The sequence below is a fragment of the Oryctolagus cuniculus genome, chromosome 14, assembly GCF_051225735.1.
Source record: "Oryctolagus cuniculus isolate XC-2025 breed Fujian yellow rabbit chromosome 14, ASM5122573v1, whole genome shotgun sequence".
In the NCBI taxonomy this organism is placed as follows: Eukaryota; Metazoa; Chordata; class Mammalia; order Lagomorpha; family Leporidae; genus Oryctolagus; species Oryctolagus cuniculus.
Window position 1 is genome coordinate 82,263,936 of NC_142880.1, and position 26,477 is coordinate 82,290,412.

The following is a 26,477-nucleotide window of genomic DNA, read 5'->3' on the forward strand; positions in this document are numbered from 1 at the left end:
TGGCACGCCCACTCTGTGCCAGTGCTGTCCCCAGCGCTTTGCCCACGTGATGTCATTCAATCCTCTGGGGCACGTGCACTCAGGCCCTCCCCACTTTGCAGATGAGATGCGGCCGCTTGCCCGGTGTCACGCAGATGGCGAGGTGTGGCGCTGGGCTTCACATCTGGGCGGCCTGGCTCCAGGGTTACACTGTTTCCCCTCTGCTTTCTTGGCGCACGTCTCCTGAGTAGGTGCCGAGACACAGGACGTCCAGTGTGGAGCTGGAGAGAGTGTCGGGGCTCAGTGAGAGGACAGCCTTTGTGTCCCCACCGCGGGGGCTGCTGAATACCTCAGGGGCTCGGCCATCGGGTCCTGGGACCCGGGGCTGCTGCGAGTGTTGTCCCTGGCAGTCGTGGAAACAGCGGGCAGCTCGAAGGTGGGTCGCATCCTGGCTGTTTTCCTGGCTTTGTTTACCAAGTTGATTTCTTTGAAGCAAAGTTGCTTTTATCCAAGAAGCAACGTGACCTCCAATCTTGTTTTTTTTTTTTTTTTTTTTTTATAAAACATCTCTGACCTTAGCCACAGGAGGCAAGCCCCTGGAGGTGTGTGTGCCGCTCCCCGAATCCGATCCTCTCTGTTTCTGCTGAGACTCACGCAGCAAGCCCTGGCTGGCGGGGAGGCCCGGGGGTCAGGTGCGCTGGGCCTGCCGGGAGCGCTGGGCCTGCCGGGAGCGCCGATGAGAACTTTCATCAAGTTGCAGGGGTTCAGGGGGCCTGAAGCATCTCTGTGTGCAGAGGTCCCCGGCCCACCCTGCCAAGCACTTGTCACAAAGGACAGAGTGTCTGGGGCCACGTGACCCTGGTGGAGGCTGCCCAGGCCTCCGAGGGGGCTGCCAGCATCGGAGCTGTTGATTCCATGTCTCTGGGCTCCAGAGCCGCAGAGAAAGGGCAGCATTCTTCCCGCAGAGGCTCGGTCCAAACGGCCCCGCGGCTTTCTTTTCTCCATGATCAGCAGGGCTACTGTTGGGAGGGACAATCGAGGTTGTTGTCCCGGCCTGGCCCACAGGCACCGCGGCCAGACGGAGAGCTGGCTCCCGGGGCCTGTCTTGCCGCACCTGCCCTGCTGATCACCCGGCAGCCTGGATGGGAGCTCCGTGCCGTCCTAGCTCCAGGCAGCTGGGGTCTCAGGCAGTAGCCGCTCTCCTTTGGTTCTGACCCAGACAGCCCAGGGGCCAGTGAAGAAGGCCCCGTGCCGGATATACCAGAATCCCGCCAGACGCACTCCAGGCTGAAAGAAGACATTCGGTGCTAACCTGGAGGATGCTTGCTCCCCAGGTAGCGTTCCCAAGGGGGTGAGCCTGACAACGCTTTCCCCCTCCATCTGGTGACGGAAGTGGGACAGGGGCAGAGCTTGGTCTCCTAGGGGCAGGTCTTGCTACCTGTTCTCTCTTTTTCAGGAGTCCTTGATCAGGCCTGTTTGAGAAGGCCTAGTGTGGTCTGGCTATAGCATCTGCCCGCGGGATAGGGACCAGTGCTTTCTGATGTGCTAGTGGCAAGTGGGTGATCTTGGTCATGGCCGTGGTTCCTGATGGGAGAGAGAAGGGGCATCACTGCCTGCTCCACTGTGAGACATTTCCACCTGCTTGGTGTTTGGTCCAAAGCTCTGAGAATCCCTCAGTCCTATCCCAGCCGACAAACCTTGCCCACATCCTGTGAGCAGGAAACAGGAGTCACCCTCAGGCTGAGGAGATTCTCACCAAGGGATGACGTATAAAGCTGTGGACAGGGTTTTAGGGAATCCAGGGAGGGACTCAGGAGTATCCTGGAGCTGGCAACAGCAGGGAGCCATTACGCTGGCTAGGTCCAGAAGCCAAGGACACTAAGTAATTCCCATGTGCCCGAGAGAGTAGCACTGTGGGAGACGGTCCACTGACGGGAGCCAGGGCCTCTCTGTGCAAGAGGGAAGCAGCCTGCCAGCCAGGACGGCCAAGGGGACCCAGAGTAATCCACCCCATTCTTCTCTCACACCCCCACTGGCCACTGGCCACTGGCCAAACCCAACCAAGGCTGAGGGGAGAGAGAGAGAGAGAGAGAGAGAGCGAGAGCCCACAGGATCAGCTCTCTAAGTCACACAGCAGGGTGGAGACAGGCGCAGAGTACATTTGGAGAGCTAAAAGGGGCAGAGAAACATATCCAGGACATCATCCTAATGTCACCTGAATCTCACTGCCCTCCCCCAGACTTCCAGAAAATCTCTACACCCCAAATCGCCTGCCCCTCCGTGGTTTGTGTGTTAATGGTGTTTTGCTGATCTGATTGTGTTTTTAGGAGCTGGTGTTTATTCTGCAGCAGCCTCATTTCCATTTTGCTTCAAAGGCAGTGGAAGGGCAGCTTGAGGCCACTCAGTGCTCGTTCTCAGCCGCGGGGTGGCCTGGGCAGTGGGGGCTGCAGCCCGGTGTTCAGCGGTGGGGGGAAGCACCGCCGTCTTCAGTGGGAACTGCTGAATGGGCACAGCGGGCATCCCCACGCCTGCAGCGCAGGCTGCACCCTCAGGCCGAGCAGCAGTGAACCCAGGAGCTGGCTCAGTCCCTGCACCCCGAAACTCCGGCAGGTCATTCCTTTGCAGTCTCTTCAGGATCTCTGCAGGGAGGTCAGGCATGGTCTCCACGGGTGCTCCTGGGAGACAGCACCTGCATGCATGTGCAGCACTTCTTGGGCCAGCCTCCACCACATGGGACCCACGGGGCGGGCTCCCTTGTTGCACAGGATGCCAATGTACACATGGTGCAGGGGAGTCCGTGTCATGGGGTGCCATGAGGGCAGGTTCCGGAAGACACTGGCGGGAGAGGCTGGCAGTCAGCCCTGGGCTCAGTAACCACCAGAAGACAAGGCTCCAAGAAGGCTGCCTGGCCCTGGGCGGCGGCCAGCAGTAGGCGTGGCTCCAGTGGCAGCAGCAAACTTCCACACAGCCCCCTGGAGGATGTGACACTGACATCAGAAGGACTTTCAGTGACAACAGACACAGGAGCTGCCACTGGAAGCTTCGCCCGGAACCCCTGCCATTGCTTTTTCCTTTTGTAGGTGTGCTGTTCCATTTGGAAGTCAAGGTTGGTACCACCGAGGTAGGTTCTTGCTGCAAGGAACTTGAGGACATCCTTGTCCTTCTTTTGCAGGACATCAAGGACTCTGGACATGGTGACACATTGAGCCACACCGGGAATCGAGAACGATGCCTGGACCCCTCACTGCTTATTTATTTATTTTTTAATATTGCTGATAAATTACCATTGTGTTAAGGTCAGAAAAGAGCGGGCACATCTCTCCTAAGTGTTGGATTTTGGCTTCTAATGACATGGTTTTCAATGGGAGTGACAGGACTCCCTCCCCAGGGAACAGGTAGCAGTGTCTGGTGACGCTTTTGGTTGTCACAACTCTGGGAGGGCCCTGCTGGCACTTAGTAGGCTGGGGGCACACAGCTTTGGTGCCAGATGTCCAGATGCTGAGGTCAAGAGACCTGCTGAGTGCAGAAAGTCACTGAAGGGAGCCAGAGAGCAGGTGGAGGGATGGAGGCTTGTGGCATCTGTTTTGTTTTGTTGGGGGAGGCAGAGGTTTCCACAGTGTCTCTGGGGAGGATAGTCCTTGGTTCGGGCCTGGAGGGCTCTCTCGGCTCACCCTGTGGTGTCCTGGCTGGACGGCAGGACTGAGCACCCAAGAAACAGGTGTGGGAGCTCTTCGGGGACTATCGTACCCCGTGTAGTCATCACTCTCAGTGTCCCTGCTCCCAGAGGCTGCTGGAAATGGAACAGTGGAGTCTCAAAAGCTATTCTGGGATGGTTCAGCCAGACCCAGCAGGCCTGGCCGAGTGCTGGCCTTTCCCAGGCTTCGGGGTTCTCAGCTTTTCAGCTGGAAGCTGTCAGAATGTTAATTACACGGAGCCTTACCCAAAATCCTGAGGCAGCTCTCAGGACGCACAGGAAAAGTCCTTGCTCAGACAGTACAGGCGTGTGGGCAGCTGTCCTCTGTTAACCTATTGACTAAAGCTGGGCTTGGCTTGCTTCTCCCGTTCCTTCCTGCGGGCCATTTCCAGGTGGGTCCCTGCTCTGGGTTCCCGTGTTAGAGCCGAGGGCAGGCAGAGGGCAGGCAGAGGGCAGGCAGAGGGCAGGCGGAGGAGAAAACTCCCTGGCAGCTTCCTTTGGCGGGGGTGGAGGGGTGGGGGTGGAGGTGATGGGAAGATGAGAGAGCGTCCGTAGGCTGCAGAGCAGGGCTGAGGCTCTGCCCTCCATTTACCCACTGTGCAGGCTGCACCTCCCTGCAGCACAGCTCGAACCACTGCCCTGTTTATTACATGTATTGTTTTAGTTAAGTAAGCAAGTCTTTATGGTGTCTAAAACAAAACGACAAGGGATTTAGACAAAGGGACAAGCATCTCCCCTCCGACCCTTAGCCATCCCCTTCCCATGCAGGGGTACCCTACAGTTAAGCACAAATCCCTATCTGTGTTTCTTTTTTCACCCTATACAAAAGTAGCAGGTTTGATTTTGAGGATCATGGACATTCTTCCATATCAATAAAGACCTCTTTAAAAGCATGGTTCTGAAGTAGGCAGCCATACAGGTTAAAATCGATTAGGTTTGTGAGCTGGAAGACCACGCCTTCACCACGCCCCTGTGTGACCTCATCCCCCTACCTGGCCGCACCTGGGTGCCCACCAGCCAATCAGGTTAATTAACCACTCCCCTTTGGAAGTGGGTTAAAAGCCTAGGACATGGTGTGTTCTCTGTCTCTTCTTTTCCCTGGCCTCTAGCCAGGAGGGGGCTTGCTGTAGCCCTGCGCCTCCAGGGCACTTGGCCTTCAGGCCACCCGCCCTAGGCTTCCTGGCCTAGATGCTCCTCCAAGTGGCTGCTTCCTGGTGCTCGATATGAACCCAGGTTCACCTCTCTCTCTTAGATAAAGCTCTCACACTCCTATGCATCTTTCATACTAAATAAAAGCTTAAAATGTACCATGCTGCCTTGTTTATTTATGCCAGTATTTACAGTTCTCTAAATATTAGGCAAGAACCCTCTCAGGCTTATTAATATTGGGGGTTTATTAACAAGCATATGGCGATATCGTACGGCACCCCACATTTCAATAACATATATGACACCCCAGATGGGACTTCTGGAGGACTTTAAGGGGCCACATTTCATATATTTTAGGGGGTCATATTTTAGGGGGTCATGTCCGATATCAGTTCTATGGTGTATGACTATACCTTCATCTACTGGGCCAAAAGAGACCTGTTTTTAAAAAGGCTCTGAGTTTCTTTCAAAGCAGAAAGAATGTCCAATCCAGAAAACAAAAGCAAACACTTTTTGAAAGGTTTCGGCACAAGAGGCCACTTGCTTCTGATACTTTTGATTTTTTTACTCGATTGAGATTTCTGACACCCCCCCCCCCCCCCAGCATTTGTCCCTTGACTTGAAATCTCTGCCACATAGCTCTTCGGAACGGGGTGGGAGTGGGGTGTTGGACACTGCTATGACTCACACGGTGGCTTCTCACCGCGTCATCAGATGCAGGTGTCTTGCGGATGGAAGCCCAGCCTCAACTCCACACCAGAGGGCCGCGGGTTTGGGGTATACTGAGGCGCTCAGTCCCCACTCTTCCCGTCTGAGAACGCATACCAGCAGGCTGCCTGCGTGTGCGGGGCTTCTGCGGGACACCCAGGGCCCGCGTGAAAGACAACGCATGGGCAGTAAAGGGAGCGAGCTGGCGGCGTCGGGAAGCAGAGAGCGGCCAGGCGAGGAGCGCGCGGGCCTGCGGGCGTGGGGGCTCGGCGGCTGCGAGCGCTTTCCCGGTGTTGTCACTTACATGTCGAACGCGTTATTCTCAGTGGACACTCAAAAGAGGTGCAGGTACCGGGGACTCCAGGGGGATTCATTATTCAAGGCGCAAAATTTCCTCCTCTGGCCTGCAACACATTATAATTCAAATGAGGCCCGCACAATAGAAGAAAAATATGCAAGCAGATTTCTCTCTGTCGTGTTTCTCCCTCCTCTCTGAAGCCCTGTAATTACCGCAGGCAGGTGGAGCATCTGGGCTGTGGGGGAGTCCACTGTATTTTTACCTTCTTAGGAACGCGACTTGCTTACCGCATCAATATATTTTATTTTTAATTAAGCGCTGATTGCGAAAAATCCGAGTCTCTGCGCGAAAGCCTGAGTCGCAACTTTTTTTTATTCCCCCCTGTTGTTCTCAGAGCTCTTCCTGTTATTACTGTTTCAGATTCCTTCTTTAAAATCTGCTTTTAGCAAATGGTCGGCAGTTCCGAGGTGGCCCGATCGCGGGGACTGTCACCCCCCCACCTTTTCCCCAGGGCCCGGTCGGTTTCTTCGGGCGCGCCCCGCGGCTCCAGGCCCGGGACCCCGCGGTGGCGCGGGGTGAGGGCGGCGCTGTGCTCTGGGGATCTCCTGTGCCCATGTGCAGAAGGTGACAGCGCAGAGGCCCCCTGGATCTGCGGGCTCAGGCCCCGCAGCGCCCCCGGCAGGACCCCGCGCCAAGGTTCCCCAGGAGCCGCGCCCAAGGAGGGGGGTGGCAGGATCCCAGGGGCAGAGGTCGTCGCCTTTTGTCCCGGGTCCCTAGATGGGCGAAGAAGGCAGGGAAGGCTGCAAAGAAGCCCCATCGTGCAGACAGCCCCGGCGGAAGCAGGCGCCCAGGCTGGGGCGGGAACCCAGCTCCTCTCTCCCCGACGCCGGCCAGGAGGAGGCAGAGCCGGGCGCCCAGGGGCTCCAAATAGCGCAGCAAGTGGGGGACGCTTGGGGACTGCCCCACCCCAGAAACTCCGGCCAACGTCCGAGGGGCTGCGGGCACCCGGGGTTCCGGAGATGCCAGCCGGTGCTCTGGGGTGTGTGTGTGTGTGTGTGTGTGTGTGTGGCTGCGGGGGACCGGCCGGGTCCTTCGAGCCGCGGTCCCGGCAGCGCGCACCGCCCCTCTTGCAGCCGGCCGAGGCGCGGGCTGAACCCCGCATCCTCACCCCTGGAACCGGCCGTTCTGTGCGATCCGCAGGACCCTGTGTGCCCACTGGCCGTGCAGGGATGGCTCCCAGCCACCACGAGCTTGCTCGAGGCTCTGCAGCCTCCTGGGGGCGATTCGAGGCCGGGTCGCGGTTGGCCCTGGTCGGTGCAGGGGGAGCCCGTGGACAGGGGGTCTGTCAGCAGGCTCAGAGGGAAGCAGCCACCTCATGTCCCCTGGGAAGTGCGATCAAGGGCAGAAGGCAAAAAAGGGAGTTTTTAAGTTGTGGCCAAAGTGGGGCCCAGAGCGGACTCAGGGCGTTGCCTGCCTCGGGGAGCTTCCTCCATTCAGGCTGCCTCCGGTTTCCTGGGCACCCTCTGCAAGGCGTGCATCTGGGGTCTTGGGTACAGAGCAGTGGCCAGGATCCTTGTGAGGAGTGGTGGGGCGAGCTACGGCTGATGGCTGGGCTGGCCTGCATGGCAGGATCGGCTTTCCGGAGGCCAGCAGGTGCCCCTACCTACCAGCTCGCAGGACCTGGCTGGTCCCCCGCAGCCACACACACACACACACACACACACACACACACACACACGACCAGGTCAGGCTCTCTGTACAGCTGTGGGAGAATGTCCTCTCAGGAGAGCAGGGGTCAAGGCGACCACCAAACACCCAGGCCCCCACTCTTGGCCGCTCTGGGCTCTTCTTTCTCTCTCTCTCTCTTTTTTTTTTGACAGGCAGAGTGGACAGTGAGAGAGAGAGACAGAGAGAAAGGTCTTCCTTTGCCGTTGGTTCACCCTCCAATGGCTGCCGCGGCTGGCGCGCTGCGACCGGCGCACCGCGCTGATCCAATGGCAGGAGCCAGGTGCTTATCCTGGTCTCCCATGGGGTGCAGGGCCCAAGCACTTGGGCCATCCTCCACTGCACTCCCTGGCCACAGCAGAGGGCTGGCCTGGAAGAGGGGCAACTGGGACAGAATCCGGCGCCCCGACCGGGACTAGAACCTGGTGTGCCAGCGCCGCAAGGCGGAGGATTAGCCTAGTGCTGGGCTCTTCTCTTGAAACTAATAGAGTACCAAAAAATGTAAGGTGTAGGAGTGGAATTGACATTTTGAGCTTCCATGATTGTTTGCAGCCCTTGTCTTTACTGTTGAGGAACAATGTTTCTCTTCCTATTTATTGAACTCTTTGCTTAGTACAGTGTTAATCTTATGAGTAGAACTTGAACTGAAAGTAGATCATTGTAAAAACTAAGAGTAGGGACAGGAGAGGAAGGAGGCAGAAGGGTGGGGGTGTGGGCTGGAGGGAGCACAGAATGGAAGCATCACTATGTTCCATGAAATACATGAAATTTGTTCACCTGAAAAAAAATAAAACTTCTGCTGTACTTTTCTTTCTCATTTCAAAAGCAGTTCGTGTTTACTGCCGAATCAATGAAAAATACAGACACACAAAGGGAGGGAAGTCAGAACCAAGCAAGCGCGCTTTCACCACGTGGTGACAAACCTTTCCGGGGCATCCTGGGTACACACCCAGGGCCTCTGGGGTGATTTCTTCTTTTGGGGAACATCTCTCCTCGTGGGCATCCTTCCAGTGAGTGTGGCCGGATGAACAGGCCCTCTCCTTCATGGCCTGCGGGCACTTTTAGGGCAGGGCAGCAATGTGCTGTTTTCAACCATTCCCTCACTGGGCTGTTAGGGTGTTGCCCATTGGTGTGTGTGTGTGTGTGTGTGTGTGTGTGTGTGTTTTAACCTCTGACTACACTGCTCCAGGGGCACTCCCCTGCTGGGTCAGGATGCATGTCCTTAATTATTTCCTTACCATCCATTTCTCCAATGGGCCGGGTCAGCTGTTATACATTTTTACAAACTCTCCCTACGTTTTGTCAAATCGACCTTTGGAAAGGTTATGTCCATTCTCACGCCCACCTGCCGAGAGTGCCGCCCTCATCAACCAGGCAGCTCGGTCTCCTCTTCATTCTTCTCTTCGCTGAGTTTTAAATGGGCACGTTTGCCTTTTTCTTCCTGTTTTCTAAGAACATTTTATATACTCAACCTAGTCATTCTTGGCCATACTTTTTGCCATTATATCCTCATTTGCTAATGTGTTCTCACATTTGAATTTGCATTTAAAAATTCTGCATAGTCCAGCGCTCAGTACCGTAATCTATGACTTCTTTGGTGTCGTTCTATGAGGTCCTTCCAAGCCTCAGCGTTTTCTCACCTACACACACCGCTGGAACATGCAGGGCGCCAGCTCCATTTCCATTCCTTTGGAATTTACCTGGACGTGTGGCTGGAAGTAGGAATGGGAGTGTATTTCCTGCGCTACTCTCCCGGCCCTTATGGGCAGTCCCGAATTCTTCCAACTCTGCCGTGCACCAGAGCCAATTCCCAGACTAACAGGGCCAGCGGGAAAAACCTGGAGCGGGAGACTCTGAAAGAAACCCGGAGGCCAGAGGGGAGGGGTTGGGAAGCTTCCCCCAAACAGGAACCAGGCTCACTCTGCAGCTGTGCGCATTGGCATTGCATAGACTTGGATGAAGGCCAGCCTGTGCCACGTTTACCTTGCGGATCCTGAGTTATTTAAACCTCAGCTTTGCATTTGTGAAATGGGTATAACAATAGACCCTACCTTCCTAAATGGTGGTAAGGATAAAGTGATCATGTGCGCGTGAAATGCCTTGTCCCGTGACAAGCGCTCTGTATCACGGTGAAAAAATAGGAAGGATGACTCCAACAGCATGGAATAGGGAGGTTTTAAAAATACATTCGTCACTAATTAATACATTACCAATAAGTGCAGAGAATGAAGTGATATATGCTCATGCATTGCACTTTTGAGTCCCAGAGAGCCTATCATATCAACCATAAGGACACCCTGCGAATGGCCAGGCTTATTCTCCCACAGCCTGGATCTGCTGCAGCCTGGGCTCCCACAATACTCACACACTTCAGGGGACCCCCCAGGACTAGTATTTCTATTCTCAAACTTGTTCCGAGGCGTCCTGGTGGACGCGCCGGCACGGAGGTGAGTCAGCTGAGCAAGCAGGCATGTGCAGAGCTCCCAGGACAGAGAGCACTCCGACTTGAGCCCAAAGTGGGCAGCCATCTCCCTGCTGGCTGTCCCCCAGCTGGGGACTGCTGCAAAGAGAAACAGTCACTGGACGTCAGCCAGGGGCACCAGTCAGCTTAACCAAAGGGATCAATGGATGCTGTGTTTTCCCTCTGCAAATGAGGAAAGTGACATGGTGAGAAGGCATATGCCTCCTCTGGATCACAAATCCCGGGGGCAGAGGAGGCAAAGAGCGACGCTGCCCCCAAGCCGCTATTTCCCATCCTAGGACGCCCGGGGCCGGGGCTCGGGAATGCCGCACTCCAGCTCCTCGGGCAGCAGGCAGCCGGGGCCCAGCACATTTTTATGAGGCATGGACAATGAGTAGCCATTCAAAAGGCCATTTGCTGCCTCTTCTTAGCAAAGGGCAAATATTTTAGGAATCCCTTGTTACCAGGCAAATGCCTGCTTGCTCTTCAGGGGAGTGGGACTTGGCTTGCTGCTGGGGCTTTAGGCTTTGCTTCTTCATTTCTGCTTCAGCAGAACACTGGGTCTTGGTACTGGCTGCACAGTGGGACTAGCCGCGGAGCTCTTAAGCATGCCGATGCCCAGCCCTACTTCCAGGAGGCGGATGAAATCAGCAGTAGTAAAATCCCAGAAGTCTGTATTGTTGCAAAGTTTCTTAGAGATTCTAACATGTGGATTAGGATTAGAGGCCCCCTTTTGCCTTGCCCTGCCTTCTGTGTCTCTCTTCCCCTACCTGGTGAGACCTAGCTTGCCAGGCAAAAGCTGTCCTAGCAAAATGTTCCTCCAGCTTCAAGGAGTTGCCCGGGGATCTTGTGAAAACGCAGGTTCTGCTTCGGCAAGTCTGGGGCGGGGCCCGAGACCGCGCATTTCTACCAAAGCTACCAGGTGGTGCCCATGCTGCTGGTCTCAGGACCTCACCTTGAGCACCAAGAGCCTAGAGGTGGTTTCCCTGCTTCAGTGAACAGGAAAACCGCTAGATGAGCCTCCTGAAAAATGCTGATTCCAGGGAGGGGCTCCCTTTCAGGGGAACTGCTAGGACCTGGCAGATCAAGGGCGGCACTGGAGCAGGTGGTCAGGCTGCCTATGGCTGCCTCGCACATTCGTCTTCTTAGCCCATCCTGGAGCGCTAGCTTGCCTGGAAGACCATGTAGCCGACGGGACTGGGGTTGAAATCGAGCCTCGAGGCCCTGATGCCCTGGCTCCTGGGCCTGAATTCCAGCTTGCTGACTCTTGCTCTGACTTCCCTTAACAATCAGGCCAAATCCCATTAGCACAGGAGGCCTACAAGTCCTCGCATTTTCTTGGAATAAAGGAGCCGTCTGTTTAGGTTTGGGTTTGGACTGTAGAGTTATTTGACCTGTCCCCGCTCCTTGCCACTGTGACGAATGCATCAAGAGTCAGAGCACAGACCCTGGGAGGATGAAAAGTAAAGGATTCTTGGCCCCCACCCAAGGAAAAACCTCCAGCAGGAATGCGAAAGATGCTGGGGAGGAAAATAAAAAGCTGCATGTGACCCTTGCGACATCAAATAAGAAGTCTCCAGCACATTAATGTGCTCTTTCAATTTCTAGGATGTGGCCTAGGAGGTAGGAGCAAGCTGGGACCTGCCATGGGGCTCCGAAGGAAAATGGACAAATGCAATCTGTCCTCTATTGGGCTCCTGTTAGGCGCACCATGTTTCGAGGACAGATTATTCCGTTTATGCATGCCTCTGGGCTTTGGTTTTTCTCCTCGTTCTTCTCTTAGGTTTCTCCCTGTTTGGGCCATTCTGCTCCATCATTGGCTGGGAAAAAGCAGTGCACTCTGGGTGAGGCTGTGCAACCCCTGTGAGGAGGGCTCCATAGCAGCCCGATGGGTTAAGGGGAGATTCTCAGTGTCATCACAGGTCTGATGGAACTCAACCCGGTGTGCCGTCCAGGCCCATGTCTGGAAGACAAATCCCAGCCCGGTATCTGAACAACAGTACACCCTCCCCATCCATGGTTCAAAAGTGGAAGCAACGATTTGGTAGAATGATTAAAACTTTAAAAGTGCTTTATTCTTTCTTTCAAATATTACTCCACATTGCTTCTGCTTCTCTTGCCTGTCTGGTGCAACTGTCGTGAGGTAGGTTTGTAAGTTTATCATCATATGCATTATGGAAGAAGGGAGGGGTGACTTTTGTGTTTAAGAAAGGATTTTTTTTTTTTGACAATTTCTTCTCACTAGCTACATCACATAAGACATACCTCCTGTGCCTGTTCCTTGATCTAACACATATCTTGGTGAATTTTTCTTGGAGAATTTGATTACACAATCAAAACCCAAGTATCCTGCTGGGAGAGGCCGTGTTCTATGCACTGGCTCAATGGAACAGTCACTAATTCAGCCAGAGAGAAAGGAAGACACATGTCATCGGATCTCAGCAAGTACAATGAACCCTCCCCTCCCAAGACAAAGGAGAAGTATACAATTTCCCACCAACTCTCCATCGTTTCTATTTTCTTTATCATAGCTGTTGTAGCTGTAAGAAATAACTCTAGGGACCAGGTCTCCACTAGGAGAAAATGTCATTCTTCATTCAAGTGCTCCAGAAGTGAGTTTAAACACACACAGTCTGCCGATGGTTAATGTGAGGTCAATAACTCTAGCAGCCAATATGTCTTTCCTTTTAAGAAAATGGGGGGCCCATTAAGCCTCTGCTGCAGAGCTGACACCTTGTATGGGTGCTGGTTTGAGTCCTGGTTGCTCCACTTCCAATACAGCTCGCTGCTAATGCACTTGAGAAGGCAGCGGGAGATGGCCCAGGTGCTTGGGCCCCTGCACCCCACGTGGGAGACCTACAGGAGGCTTCTGTCTCCTGGCTTCAGACTGGCCCAGCCCCAGGCATTGTGGCCATTTGGGGAGAGAACCAGTAGATGGAAAATCTCTCTTTTTCCTCCTTTCAAATAATAATAATTAAAAAAGAAAAACAGAAAAGAAAATGTAACAATTTGGGGCCGGCGCTGTGGTGCAGCGGGTTAACGCTGGCCTGAAGCACCAGCAACCCATATGGATGCCGGTTCTAGTCCCGGCTGCTCCACTTCCAATCCAGCTCTCTGCCACAGCCTGGGAAAGCAATAGAAGATGGTCCAAGTCCACGGGCCCCTGCACCCACATGGGAGACCTGGAAGAAGCTCCTGGCTCCTGGCTTCGGATCGGCACAGCTCCAGCAGTTGTGGCCAATTGGGGAGTGAACCATCGGATGGAAGACCTCTCTCTCTCTCTCTCTCTCTCTCTGCCTCTCCTTCTCTCTCTGTGTAACTCTGACTTTCAAATAAATAAATAAATCTTAAAAAAAAAGAAAGAAAATGTAACAATCTACCACCCACTCCTCACTGTGGAACACTACCAGATTTTTGTAGCTTGTCTGAGGGTAGAGAACAAGCTGTTGGTTGCCCAGCTTTTCACATGTAACTTGCATAAATTACTAGCAACTGCGTTCTTTCATTTATCTCTATAACCAGAAGTGTCAGGTCACCCAGGGCCACCGCTGGCTGTCAGGGTTATTAGGAGGGCTGAAGCAGTGGGGCTAATCGTCATGGCTGTGTTGTGGCCAGGAGCCCTTAAGTGGGGTGCTCACCCCATGTCATCTCCATGGCTCTCGCCCATGGCTGTGTCCCTGGCGCACAGCACTGTCCTTGGCTCCAGCTAGGCACGCAGATTGGCTGTCTGGCTTTAAACCAGGCAGACAATCAAGTGATTTTTAATTTATAAATTGTTTCACACTGGCCGGGACCCTAGAGAGACGACACTACATTTCCTATCCATCTTGTCTCCATTTTCCTCCCACACAAAAATATGCTTTTGTTCAGTTGTCCCCCTCTCTCCTCCGCCCTCAGGGGAGGCTGAAACACTCCCCAGGAAAAGTCTCCCTTCTAATCATTGGTTCGCAAATGGATGCATGTGATCATTGTAGGCCAATGTCTGTGAAGGGAAGTCGCCTGGGCACTTCTCTCCTTTCCCTCTGTACACCTCGCGTCTGCATGCGATGCTGAGAACCGTGCCTACCTTCTCCTACCAGCGCCAGGTGAAGCAGCCACTCGGGCGGCAGAACAGAGAGACAGACAGACAGAACCCATGTCCTTGATGGTGTCCTTGAGCCTCGGAGTCACCAGCTCCCAGGCCTCCTTGCCGCTCTCTGTGACTTGGCACCGTGCATTTCCTTAGTGTCTCTTCCAGTTTGAATGAGAGCTTCCGGGGCTTGCGGCCCCTGGCCCATCGTCTCAAGTGACTGAGCAAATTTCCAAACCAAGCTCTAGAAGACTCGCACTGCAGGTGACGGTAGAATGCAGAAGCAGAGCGGGTAGGTCATTTTGATCCTATGTTGCTTTGCTCAGGATTTGCTTAATTATGACCTGGGTGGGGCTTCAAAGTACGCTGCTGAACTTGGCATCCTTGCATTTCACAAACCTGCCAAGCTGAGGTCCCAGTTTGGAAATCTGATCCAGCTTTTCTTCATTTGGACACGCTAAACCAAACGTGCCACGGGCCGTGTGCGCATACAAAGGGTACGACTGCTGACTCTGAAGAACGGACGACACCTTCTTCCGGATTACTGGAGGGCAACAGATTGGGAGACTGGAGCGCCTGGATTGCCGCGGGCTGGAGAGGCAAGTCACACCCCTTTGAGTGAAGAGTTGCCATCCGTAAGGTAAGGGAGACCATTGCTGAGACTTTGGATGGAAGGGTTAATGGAAGCCACAAGCAGAGGACTGGGTGAGGGTAAGGGTGGGGGATACAAAGGGAAGGGTGGAAAAACGGGTTCATTCTTTCTGTTCCTGGGGGCAATTTTTTGTATCCAGCTGTTACCCAGTCTACAAGGCCTTTTGTTTGCCATGAGCACCACCTCCAGCCCAGGTTAAGCTGTCTTTCCTCCAAGTGGTCTTCCCAGATCTCTCGAGCATGCACTAATAATGCTTTTTGGGAACTCACTCGTTTCCTGAACTCCTTACTCATGCATTGACCACGCTGTGTTGTGTTTCTTTTCTGGTATTTGTCTCCAGTTGCATCTTTAGGGAAAGGACACAGAGCCTAAGGCCACAATGACTTAATTGGAATCCTATTCCGGGGCTTCGGCCTTGCAGGAGTCGGGGCCCAGTTAGACAATACGACAGCCTTGTCTGGCTCTAACACTCGGTGGCCAGTTAAGTCCACTGTGGAACGCAGCTGGGCAGAGTGAATAGCACACAGCATTCATTTTCTGTGGCTACCACAGCAAATTTCCACCAATTTAGTGGCTCCAAACAACTGAAATTGGTTACCCTGGAGTTCTAGAGGTCAGAGGTTCCAAAATGGGTCAGCAAAAGGGGGTGTCTTCAGGAGGCCCCAGGCTCTGTTTTCTTGTCTTTGTCAACTTTGAGGAAGCCATCTGCGTTCTTGGACTTACAGCACTTTTGAGACTCCACTGCACTCACTCAGCACAGCCAGGCTGATCTGTCCATCTCAAAGTCCACCTCGCCTCTCAGAGGTCACACATTCGCTGTCCTGGGGAGCTCTGGGGCGGCTCTCATGCTGCACGCCAGCTCCGTACGCCGTGGATCTCAGTTCCCATCTCTGTAAAATGAGGAGTTATGGGGACGATGGAAGGCGGCAGACTCCTAGTTTGGCGCTGTTGGAGGTTCTGAGTTCAGGTCATGGTTCGCTTCTGAGTGGCTTGCAAGCAGAGGCCAAGGACCAGGCCTTCTCTCTAACCCTTTTGCTTCTAGCTAGTGCTGGGACCTGAGAAGAAAAATCAATACGTGTAATAGATAATTACCTGGATCAATGAGAATGCCTCACACACAATCCATGCTCTAAAATGATTTGTCGATTGTTTGTTATTTTGGTGGTAACAGGTAGAGTGGGGCGCACCTGATTAAATGCTATTGTAGATCCAAAATATAAATTTGGATCCGTCTGTTGCACTTTCACCTAATTACTCTAAACACTGTGGGAGGGGGCAGAGGGGAATCCGTGCACAACACAACGTAAGGAAAAAGCAGAAGTCTTGCTGCCAGCGACTTGTCCCCGCGGTCTGGAAACTTCTTGGTTTCCTAGGGCGCAGCTGACTGCTCTCTCTGCAACCGAGAAATCTCTCAGAGGGCCCTGTCCAGTTAGGGCACACAAAGCAGGGCTTATTATTTAGAGAGCACACAATGCCCCCTCACATGGGGCACGAGGAGGGAAGAATGTTTTTTACGCCAATTCAAGTGCCCTGGAGCAGTAAACCGCCTTGGGGCAAAGACGCTCGCAGACTAATTGGGAGGATGCTGGCAGGAGGGGCCGCGGCGAGGTGAGCTGCCTTTCTCTCTGGTGCCCAGGGATGCCACGCCACTCTTTGTGCGTTCCCCCCTTGGGACAAGCTGCGTGTCAAATAAACAGTCAAATCACACGCAAGGTCCAAAGCCGGCGCGCTGCAGCTTCCGCCGGAGGAAATAGTGCCAGGAGCACCAGCCCGTCTGCCTAGCTGAGGGGGAGCCGCGAGAGAACTGGGTCGGTGAGGACACGCTGGCTGCTTAGAACCCGCTCCCAGGCCCCACCCCGCACACTCAGGGTGTAACGGAGACAGCGGCCTCGCCTGGTGCCTTTCTCATAGCAGCTGCCCCAGGGGCAGAGCAGGTGATGTGTCTGCAGCGTGGGCTGGGAGAGGCCGGAGACGGACTCCAGAGCTGCGAGGCGGCCGGGCCGTCGGACAGGACAGTAGAGGGACTGCCCGAAGAGGAGACTGAACGCTAAGGGGCCCCGCTGGGCTTCCAAGGCCCGGGGCAGGCACGTAAGCCAGCGACGATCGCAGGTTCTCAGCCCCCTGGCTCATGGAGGTGGAAGTTGTCAACTGGACTTTCTGGCACAAACTGGGGACTCTGTTCGTACAATGAGTGACCCGAGTGTAGGATGTCTGGTCCCAGGAGAAGGTGGGCCCACAGACGTGGAATAGTCTCCTTGTCTCATCTCTAAGCGGAGCAGGCGGGAAGGGGAGCCCTGTGGGTGGAGGAGGTACATGCCAGCGGCCACAACGTATCCCAGCGGTGATGGCCGTCACACAAGCCTGGGCACCCAGGGCAAGCAGCCCAGCTCCCCGGGCTGGGGTTACCAAGGTGTAGTGGGCGAGAGAGGGGTGAACAGGGGAACCTTCAAAAGCGTCTGGACTCGGAGCCGATGCGTGCGGGAGCGCAGAGCTGAGCTTGGCCGGCCCTGAGCGCCTCCATGCAGGCTCCTGGATCTGTGCTGACTCTGAGGGCCGGAGGCCACGCAGGGCTCAGCCTCGGAAGCTCCAGCACGTGCTGAGCAGGACAACTCGAAAAGCAGAGACACCTGCAGGCTGTAAGGGGCGTTAGGAAGGGGATTCAGGTTAGGCAGGCTGTGCTTTGGGGTCCTTTTGCCGCAGGGCGGATAGCGAGCTGTGCATCTGGCCTTGGATCATAACTCCCAGGTCAGGCCAGCCCTGTTCTATAGAGGGCTTTCAAGGACGTACAGCAGCCCTCCCTTACCCTCTTTGCTTTCTCTCTTTGTGTGTGTGTTTAAGGTTGCGTTTATTTGCTTGAAAGGCAGAATTACAGAATGGCAGAGGCAGAGAGAGGTCGTCCATCTGCTGGTTCACTCCCCAGATGGCTGCAATGTCCAGAGCTGGGCCGATCTGAAGCCAAGAGCCAGAGCTGCTTCTGGATCTCCCAAGTGCTTGAGCCATCCTCTGCTGCTTTCTCAGGGCATAGCAGAGAGTGGGATTGGGAGAGGAGCAGCTGGGACTCGAACTGGCGCCCATGTGGGCTGCACAGGCTGAGGCTTAGCCTACTGTGTCACAGCACCAGCCCCAACTTTCTGCACTTTTAATCACCCATGATCAACTGTGGTCTGAAAGCGTTAAATGGAAAAGTCCTAAAATAATAAATCCCTGTGCTTGAAACAGCACGTTGTTCTTAGTAGCATGATGACATCTGGTGCAACCCCTCTCCCTCTCGCCCTGGTGTGAGTTTTCCCTTTGTCCAGTGTATCTGTGCTGTGTGGGCTGCCCCTTAACACTCTTCTTGGGTAGGGAAGAAGTAGAGACAACTGGCCATGGAGTCTCCACCTTGCAGGGCCCCCACATCCACTGCGAGTGCCAGCTCTCAGCACATCCCAAATCCACAGAAATCCCATGTTGAGACACTCAGCGGAGGTCTGGATGCCGGATGAGAGCCGGGAGGAGCATGGTATTTATACCCTGTGCCAGAGCAGAATTGCCAGACTTCTCACATAAAGCTAAAATGTTCAGTTAATTTTGAATTTCAGAGAAACAGTGAATACAGCTTTAAGTACTTTATATGTGTTATGTGTATCCTAAACATTGCAAGAGGTATACTTATGTTGAAAATTATTTGTTTCTATTTTTTAAAAAAGATTTATTTATTTATTTATTGACAGGCAGAGTTAGACAGTGAGAGAGAGAGAGAGAGAAAGAGAGAGAGAGAGAGATATCTTCCTTTTTCCATTGGTTCACCGCCCCCAAGTGGCCCCTACTGCTTGTGTGTTGCGGCCAGCGCGGTGTGCCGATCCGAAGCCAGGAGCCAGGTGCCTCCTCCTGGTCTCCCATGCGGGTGCAGGGCGCAAGGACTTGGGCCATCCTCCACTGCACTCCCGGGCCACAGCAGAGAGCTGGACTGGAAGAGGAGCAACCGGGACAGAATCTGATGCCCCAACCGGGACTAGAACCCAGGGTGCTGGTGCTGCAGTCAGAGGATTAGCCTAGTGAGCTGAGGCGCCGACCATAAGATTTATTTATTGATTTGAAATGCAGAGTTAGAAAGAGAGAGCGAGAGCGAGAGAGAGATCCTCCATCCATTTAATGGTTCACTCTCCAAATGGCCACAATGGCCAGAGCTGGACCGATCCAAAGCTAGGAGCCATGAGCTTCTTCCAGGTCTCCCATGTGGGTGCAGAGGACCAAGCACTTGGGCTATCCTCTGCTATTCTCCCAGGCGCACCAGCAGGGAGCTGGATCGGAAGTAGAGCAGCCGGGACTTGAACCGGCGCCCACATGGGATGCTGGCACCACAGGCAGTGGCTTTACTGGCTGTGCCACAGCGCCTGCCCCTTATTTGTTCTTCTGAATGCAGTTCAAATTTAACTGAGCATTCTGTTTCACTTGGCCGTCCTCTAACAGAGGCCCATATAGAACCAGCTGGACAGAGACACCTCCAGGTTCTGGGCCCAAGCAAACCAGGCAGGTGTCTTCTTTACTTCACGCTGCTAAAGGTCTATTTTTTTAAGACTAGATCTAGAGTCAGCAGAACATTTGCCCTGAACGTCTTTGAATTTTAGTTTGTAATCCCTTTAGGGCCGCCTGCCAATGAGTTTTAAACTATGCATGAACACTGATAAATAAGCACAGGTAGGGCTGCTGTGGGGAGAGAGGCAGAGCCGGTGCAGGCCCGACTCAAACATGCTATAGACTAGATACTTCTCTCCTTTGTTCCTAACTCTCCATAGTTAGATCCACCTAGGGAAAGAAGCAGTGACTTTGATCTCAATGGTCCAGGAATTCTTTTTTTCAAGATTTATTTGAAAGGCAGTGACAGAGAGAGAATTAGAGGGAGAGAGAGAATCCTGCATTTGCTGGTTCACTCCCTAAATGGCTGCAATGAGGGGCCAGGCTGAAACCGGGAGCTGGGGACTCCATCCGGGTCTTCATGCAGGTGGCAGGGGTCCAGGTACGTGGGCCATCACCCTCTGCTTTTGCAGGTGCATTAGTGGGGAACTAGACTGAAAGTGGAGCAGTGAGCTGGCACTCTTATGGCAAGCTGTGGCATAACCTGCTGCACCACAATGCCAGCCCCTGGGCCAGAAATTCCCTGGCTGAAATGACCCTGGGGTAGCAGGTAGGTTGACAGTTCGCAGCTAGTGTGGCCTGTCAATCACTCATCCCTGTTAATATGCGGACGCTCTTTTCCTTTATATCAAACTTCAGTTGCTCAATGAGGCAGTGGAAGCCCGGTCTCTGGCAGGTGCATGGGCACTGGACACCACCCCGTGCACTTGGCCGTGAGGAGACGTTAGGGCAGCTTTCAGTCTGAGCATCTCTGTCTGAGGCTTTAGCTAAGCTTTGTTCCCATCTGAGACTTAATTGCTGGGGTTGTTTTACATGGAAAGATAAGAAAACAGTTGAAACTGGGTTTTGTTCTAAGAAGATAAAAATACAGTCGCATTTTAGTGAAGAAGACTGTGTGTAGTAATGGTAATCAGACAATCGTGGTAAAGGCACCCCGATCGCTGGGCAAGCTTCAGTGAGTCCTAGCCCCACCCTTGGGCATCGAGAGGCCTGGGATGCAGATACATCGCTTCCATCAGCTCTCCACTCAGCTGTCCGGGTCCCCTGGTGTTCCTGGTGCACAGTCTCCAGATAAGTGCAAGGTGCTGGCTCCCCTTCCGACACTCAGCAGTGCAGGGGAGGATAGGAAAGGATTCCTGCTCAGCTTTTTCATGTCTACACACCAGAGTGGCTCTCCCATGTGGATGCAGGGGCCCAAACACTTGGGCCACCCTCTGCTGCTTTCCCAGGCCCTTAGCAGGGAGCTGGATAGGAAGTGGAGCAGCTGGAACATGAACCTGAGCCCATATGGGGTGCTGGTGTCGCTGGTGGTGGCTTTACCTGCTACAGCACAATGCCAGCCCCTCAAAATTATTTCAAAGCTTATTTTCATTGCAGATTTCTGGGTCTCACTCATCTCCTAAGTAAAGTCCACACATCTGTACTTTTTATAATGCCATAGCCCCGGGACTCTTGGGTGTATAGGGTTTCAGGGCCACTGAGCTCATCCAGCCTGTGGCCTTCCTGCTGTCCTTGTTGTCATTTGATTTCCTGTGAGTGTCGCTTCTTCCCAATGCAATTCCAAGGGTAAGAGATGTATTGCAATTTCTTTTTCTTTTTTCTTTTTGTCCTCTTTAGTTTCTGGTTCACTGTAGGCATTCAAAAACAGTGTTTATGCAAGACCTGAAATAATTTATTTTTGCTTAGAGTTTGTTCAAAGAATCTCCCCTTTCCCCCTAGAAGATTGCATCATGAATTTTCCAGTTTTGTTTTAAGACAAATTGTGTGCTCTCTCTCTCTCTCTCTCTCTCTCTCTCTCTCAGAACCAAGTGCCTTGAGTCTAAGTCCTGTTTCATCCAGAACAGCGAGGGACCTATTGCTGGGAGTAATTGTCTAACCTGAAAGGTGGAGCAGTCTTCACCCGGCCCTGGAACCTCTGTTGGCAAAGAACCGTGGTGATGCAGGGTGAGTGGCTGTTGGGGGCTGGCCGGACATGTGCAGGGTGTGGTCGAGAGGGGTGCAGAACCCTCCCCCGCCCAGCGGGTGTCCCTGGCTCAGTGCGTGCAGACAGGGTCATTTCTTTTCGGGTCAAGAGCACAGCTCAGGGGACCCTGGAGAGCAGGCACGGGGCAGCTGCATTTTGAGGGAGTTGAGAGCCGGGGGAGTCGTGTGCTGGGAGGGGGCCTCAGGCCGTGCTGCACCCCTGAGGAGGGCGAGCTCCGCTCTCTCCTAGTCTCTCACCGGGAACGTTCAGACGCAAGTGTGGAGAGCCGGAGGGGAAGGGGGCTGGAGCGCGGAAGCCGTGCCTCTCAGAGTTGCACCCAAGCTCACTGGGTCCAACTCCCCTCCGGAAATGGGGATCTGATCTACAGACCCCTGGTCTTCATGCTACAGGAGTCTCCCGGACAGGCCGTTCACCCCATCACAGCACAGGTAGGGGTCCGAGGGGGCTTCTATCGCCTGAGCCATACTTCACCCCATTTCGCTTCTCCTCCCCTCTGCTGGCAATCCTCTGTCCTCCCTGTGCTGGCCTCAGCTCTCAGAGACACTGCTGTATTTGCAGAGAGATCACGTCCCCTCCAGTGTTCGCTCGTGCAGGTTGGATGTGTGCAGTCACGCCCACTTCTCCTGCGCCTTGGTTCTCTGCCTTCTCTGCCTTCCCCTCAGTGATTTCTTGCCCTAAGCGGCTCCATCTCCAAGGGGAGCTCCATCTGCTTCCGTCCGTAGCGTTTCCATCTTCTTGGGTGCTCGGGCTTGAACGAGTGAAGTCAGCCACTCTCACCCGAAGCTGCTCTGGGAAGTGTGTGGAGAGCAGGTGTGCGCGCGTGTGCCTCATGCTCCGTGGCATTTTTAAATTTAATTTAGATTTTTTACAAATCTTGGGACAGTCTTTGTTTTGGAGAAGTGCCCTGCCCTTGGCATCAGCTTGAGGGGGTGGCGCTTGAGGTAGGACTGTGCTGAGGAGAGTCTGTAGGGGCGCTGAACCCCCCGTGTGCGGAGGCTGAAGCCAGAGGAGGGCTGAGAAGCGGAAGTGGCTGCGATGCACCACTCGTCACCTGCCTGAACCCTGCAGAGGTGTGGTTCCCACTGCTCTCGGCACCAACTTGAACCTCTTGTTTTGGTCTTGACCTGGCTCTGCACCTCTCCAGTTCATCTTGTCCCCTCCCTGAGGGACACTGTCCCCCAGATAACCTGAGCAGCAGGATCCCAGCCATTCTGATGTGCCTTGTTTGTCCTCACAGAACTTTACTCCCCGAGAGTTTGGCTTGGTCCTATTGGTAATCCGGGATCGATCAGAGCTTCAGGAGTGGTAATCTGTCCACATTTATACTTGAGGACAATCAAGCCCATCTAAGCCTGTAGGAGGCCTGAGAAGACGCAAAGCAGTAGAAAGAGCCTGTGGCTGGGCTTTGCCGTGGGGACCACACGAGAGCCGTGTGTGAGTTTTGAGCAGGGTGGAGGAGTGAGTCCCCCTGGCATGTGAGATGGCTCTGGCTGCTGGGTGTGGGTGACTACTTGCTCTTGAAACATGGCAAGAGTCAAGGATGCTGCCCAGTTTCCAGCCTGGGCAAATGGGTGCATGGGGTGCTGGTCACCGACCTAGAGGTCAGGGAAGAAAGAACAGGAAGGGGCAGAAGACCAGAAATTCATTTAGATTGTGATGTTCTGAGTTTGAGGCACTTTTGGGACCTCCAAATGGACTTGTCAGAAGTTTTTCCAAGAGGGAAGTGGGCTGGAGCAGTAGACTCAGGAGTCAGTAGATGGCATAAATGGCCAAGGTCATGGGAAGTGTGGAGAGAAAGAAGGAGAGAGAGGAAGGCCTTGGACTGCGCAGCCAGGAGCACGAGACTCTCAGAGATGAGACCCCCATAGAGACGACTGAGCAGCAGAGGGAGGGGGGAGAAGCAGGGGAAGGTGGGCAGGGTGTGGGGTCATGGAAAGTAAGGGACGCAGAGACAGGAGTAGTGCTGCTGCAAGTTCAAGTTCGGTGAGCACAGAGCGGAGGGTGCTGGCTTTGCTTAACATGTAGCCAGGGATCCGGGTGGCTGTGGAGGCTCAGTGGGCTCGGGGCGACCTCCCCCTGGCCCTGTACCTCTGGCAGGACCCTCCCACTTCCTGACACTTTCCTCACTTGCTTGTGACCCTCTCGGCTGGCCCCGAGACCCTGTATGGCCCACAAAGGCGGGCTCTGTCTCTCTGTCACTCACAGGGAAGGGGGTGAACAACTTCCAGAATAAGTGAGGGAGTGCAACTCCGTGGGGGACAGCAGGATGCTTTCTTATTTAGAAAAGTGTGAGATGTTTGTTATTTAGTGCTGGAAATGCAGATTTAGTAGTCCTTAGAATTCATAAGTGGTCACGCTCAGACAAATTTGACTCTGATGTTCTCTCTCTTAAAAAAAGACTTAATTTATCTTTTTTTTCTTACTATGTAATATTAATACATATATTTTTTTAAATTTTATTTAATGAATATAAATTTCCAAAGTACGATTTATGGATTACAATGGCTTCCCCCCCATACCGTCCCTCCCACCCACAACCCTCCCCTTTCCCACTCCCTCTCCCCTTCCATTCACATCAAGATTCATTTTCAATTATCTTAATATACAGAAGATCAGCTTAGTATACATTAAGTAAGGATTTCAACAGTTTGCTCCCACACAGAAACATAAAGTGAAAAATAATAGATGATTTTTTTTAAATGATGATGAAATCAGATCAGACCTATTGTCATGTTTAATCCCAGTGAGAGTCAAGTTGGGAGTTGATAATTTTTTTTTTTTTTTTTTTTTTACAGAGGATCAGTTTAGTATGCATTAAGTAAAGATTTCAACAGTTTGCACCCCCATAGAAACACAAAGTGAAATATATTGTTTGAGTACTCGTTATAGCATTAAATCTCAATGCACAGCACATTAAGGACAGAGATCCTACATGAGGAGTAAGTGCACAATGACTCCTGTTGTTGACTTTACCAATTGACACTCCTGTCTATGGCATCAGTAATCTCCCTATGCTCCAGTCATGAGTTTCCAAGGCTATGGAAGCCCTCTGAGTTCTCCGACTCTTATCTTGTTTAGACAAGGTCATAGTCAAAGTGGAGGTTCTCTCCTCCCTTCAGAGAAAGGTACCTCCTTCTTTGAAGACCTGTTCTTTCCACTGAGATCTCACTCACAGAGATCTTTTGCCAGAGTGTCTTGGCTTTCCATGCCTGAAATACTCTCATGGGCTTTTCAGCCAGCTCCGAATGCCTTTAGGGCTGATTCTGAGGCCAGAGTGCTATTTAGGACATCTGCCATTCTATGAGTCTGCTGAGTATCTCACTTCCCATGTTGGATCACTCTCCCCTTTATTTATTCTATCGGTTAGTGTTAGCAGGTACTAGACTTGTTTATGTGCTCCCTTTGACTCTTAGTCCTTTCATTATGATCAATTGTGAACTGAAATTGATCACTTGGAATAGTGAGATGACATTGGTACATGCCACCTTGATGGGATTAAATTGGAGTCCCCTGGACAGTCTCACACACACACACACACACACACACACACATCTTCCACCTGCTGGGTCCCTCTTCAAATTGTGCAATAACTGAGGCTGGGCTAAGTCAAAGCCAGGAACCAGGAACTCCATCCAGGTTTCAAGCAGGGGTACAAACACTTGGGCATTGCCCACTGCCTCCTGGGAAGCTAGACTGGAAACGAGGCAGGCAGGATGTGAACCAGCACCGCATAGGATGTGAACATCTTAAGCAGCGGCTTACCCTGCTGTGCCAGGTTCCTGCCCAGACGCTCACCTTCCATTCCCATTTGGGAGCTCTGAGCTTGCTCAGCCTCAGGCATGGCACTCCAGAGATCCTGGAGCCGCACTTTGAACCCTTCCAGACCCAATATCCTCTCTGATTAAAATGCACTCTGCAACTCTTGTTACTTTCTTACGGTGAAATGCCTCCATGATAGAATCCACCTTTACGTACAACTGCAAACACTGACGTCCTGGCTGTAAAGAAGAATACAGGGAAATAAACAGAAAGTGAGTACAGGAAAGGAATACTAAAACCCAGAAGGGAGCTCCTTGGACTTTCGCATGCGCAGGAGCCACCTGGAGACCTCGTTACGGTGCCCCTTCAGGTTCCGGTGCAGTGGCTCTGGGGTCTGGACAAGCTCCATGTGATGTTGTAGATGCTTCCGGTCTGTGGGCCACGCCTCTAGCAGCCAGGAATGAGGGCTGCTAAGGACACACGTGGCGGTTTTCTCTTCTTCTAACCGATGCGTTTGGATTTCATGGGAGTTAAAGAACATTTAATTGAATATTGACAACTTTCTTCAGCATTGGTGTTTTGGAGGAAGATCTACAGGATATAAACGTGACCATTTTAAAGACAGGGTTGTACACACGTGAGGACGATTGTGGTGGCTCAAACACCAGGATGTGTTTTCTGGCAACAGCGACTCACCCCGGGAAAAGTTTGAGAGGAAAGAAGGCACCTCACTTGCAGTTTTCACAGTAGCTTCAGTATTGGATGGTGCAATGTACATTGAAACCACGCAAAGAATATTTTGCGATTAGATGTAAAGCATTGTTAGGTTCGAGTCTCAGAAGACCCTAAACGGGCTGGCATTGTGGTGTAGTGGGTAAAGCAACCTCCCACAACACCAGCACCTGTTCACATCTCGGCTGCTCCACTTCCAATCCAGATCCTTGCTGGTGCATCTGGGAAGCGCAACAGAAGATGACCCAAGTGCCCGAGCCCCTACTACCAACGTGGGAGACCAGGGAGAAGCTCCTGACCCAGCCTTGGCCGTCTGCGGAGTGAACCGGAAGATATGTCTCTGTGCCTCTCCCTCTTTCTCTGTAACTCTGACTTTCAAGTAAATAAATAAATGTTTTTTAAAAATAAAAAGAAAACCATAAACATATCCCTGAGGCTTCCATAGTGCTGAGAACCCCCAACCTGGAGGCATTGAGGAAGAAAATCAGCCGTGGGTGGAGGCTCCCAGAGGACAGGGCTGTGCGCGCAGAGGGTGTCTTTCCCTCCCTGGGAAGGAGCCACAGCCAGAATGCATTCACTAGGCCGAGTTTGCAAATCTGAAAATGCTGCAGGGATACCAGGGGCTTGTGTCACAAAAAAGATGGAAGCGA

General features: G+C 53.0%; 1 long non-coding RNA gene across 2 annotated transcripts; it reads left to right on the plus strand.

Annotated features, from left to right (window-relative positions):
• Window positions 1-2,950: 2,950 nt before the first annotated feature.
• Window positions 2,951-26,254, plus strand: LOC138845257 (uncharacterized). Of its 2 annotated transcripts, none has more exons than XR_011382149.2 (3): window positions 2,951-3,085; window positions 21,155-21,296; window positions 26,033-26,254. It is a non-coding gene; the product is annotated as an uncharacterized LOC138845257 (long non-coding RNA). The 2 variants fall into 2 exon arrangements; XR_011382150.2 differs by having other exon boundaries at window positions 2,961-3,100.
• The last annotated feature ends 223 nt before the right edge of the window (window positions 26,255-26,477 follow it).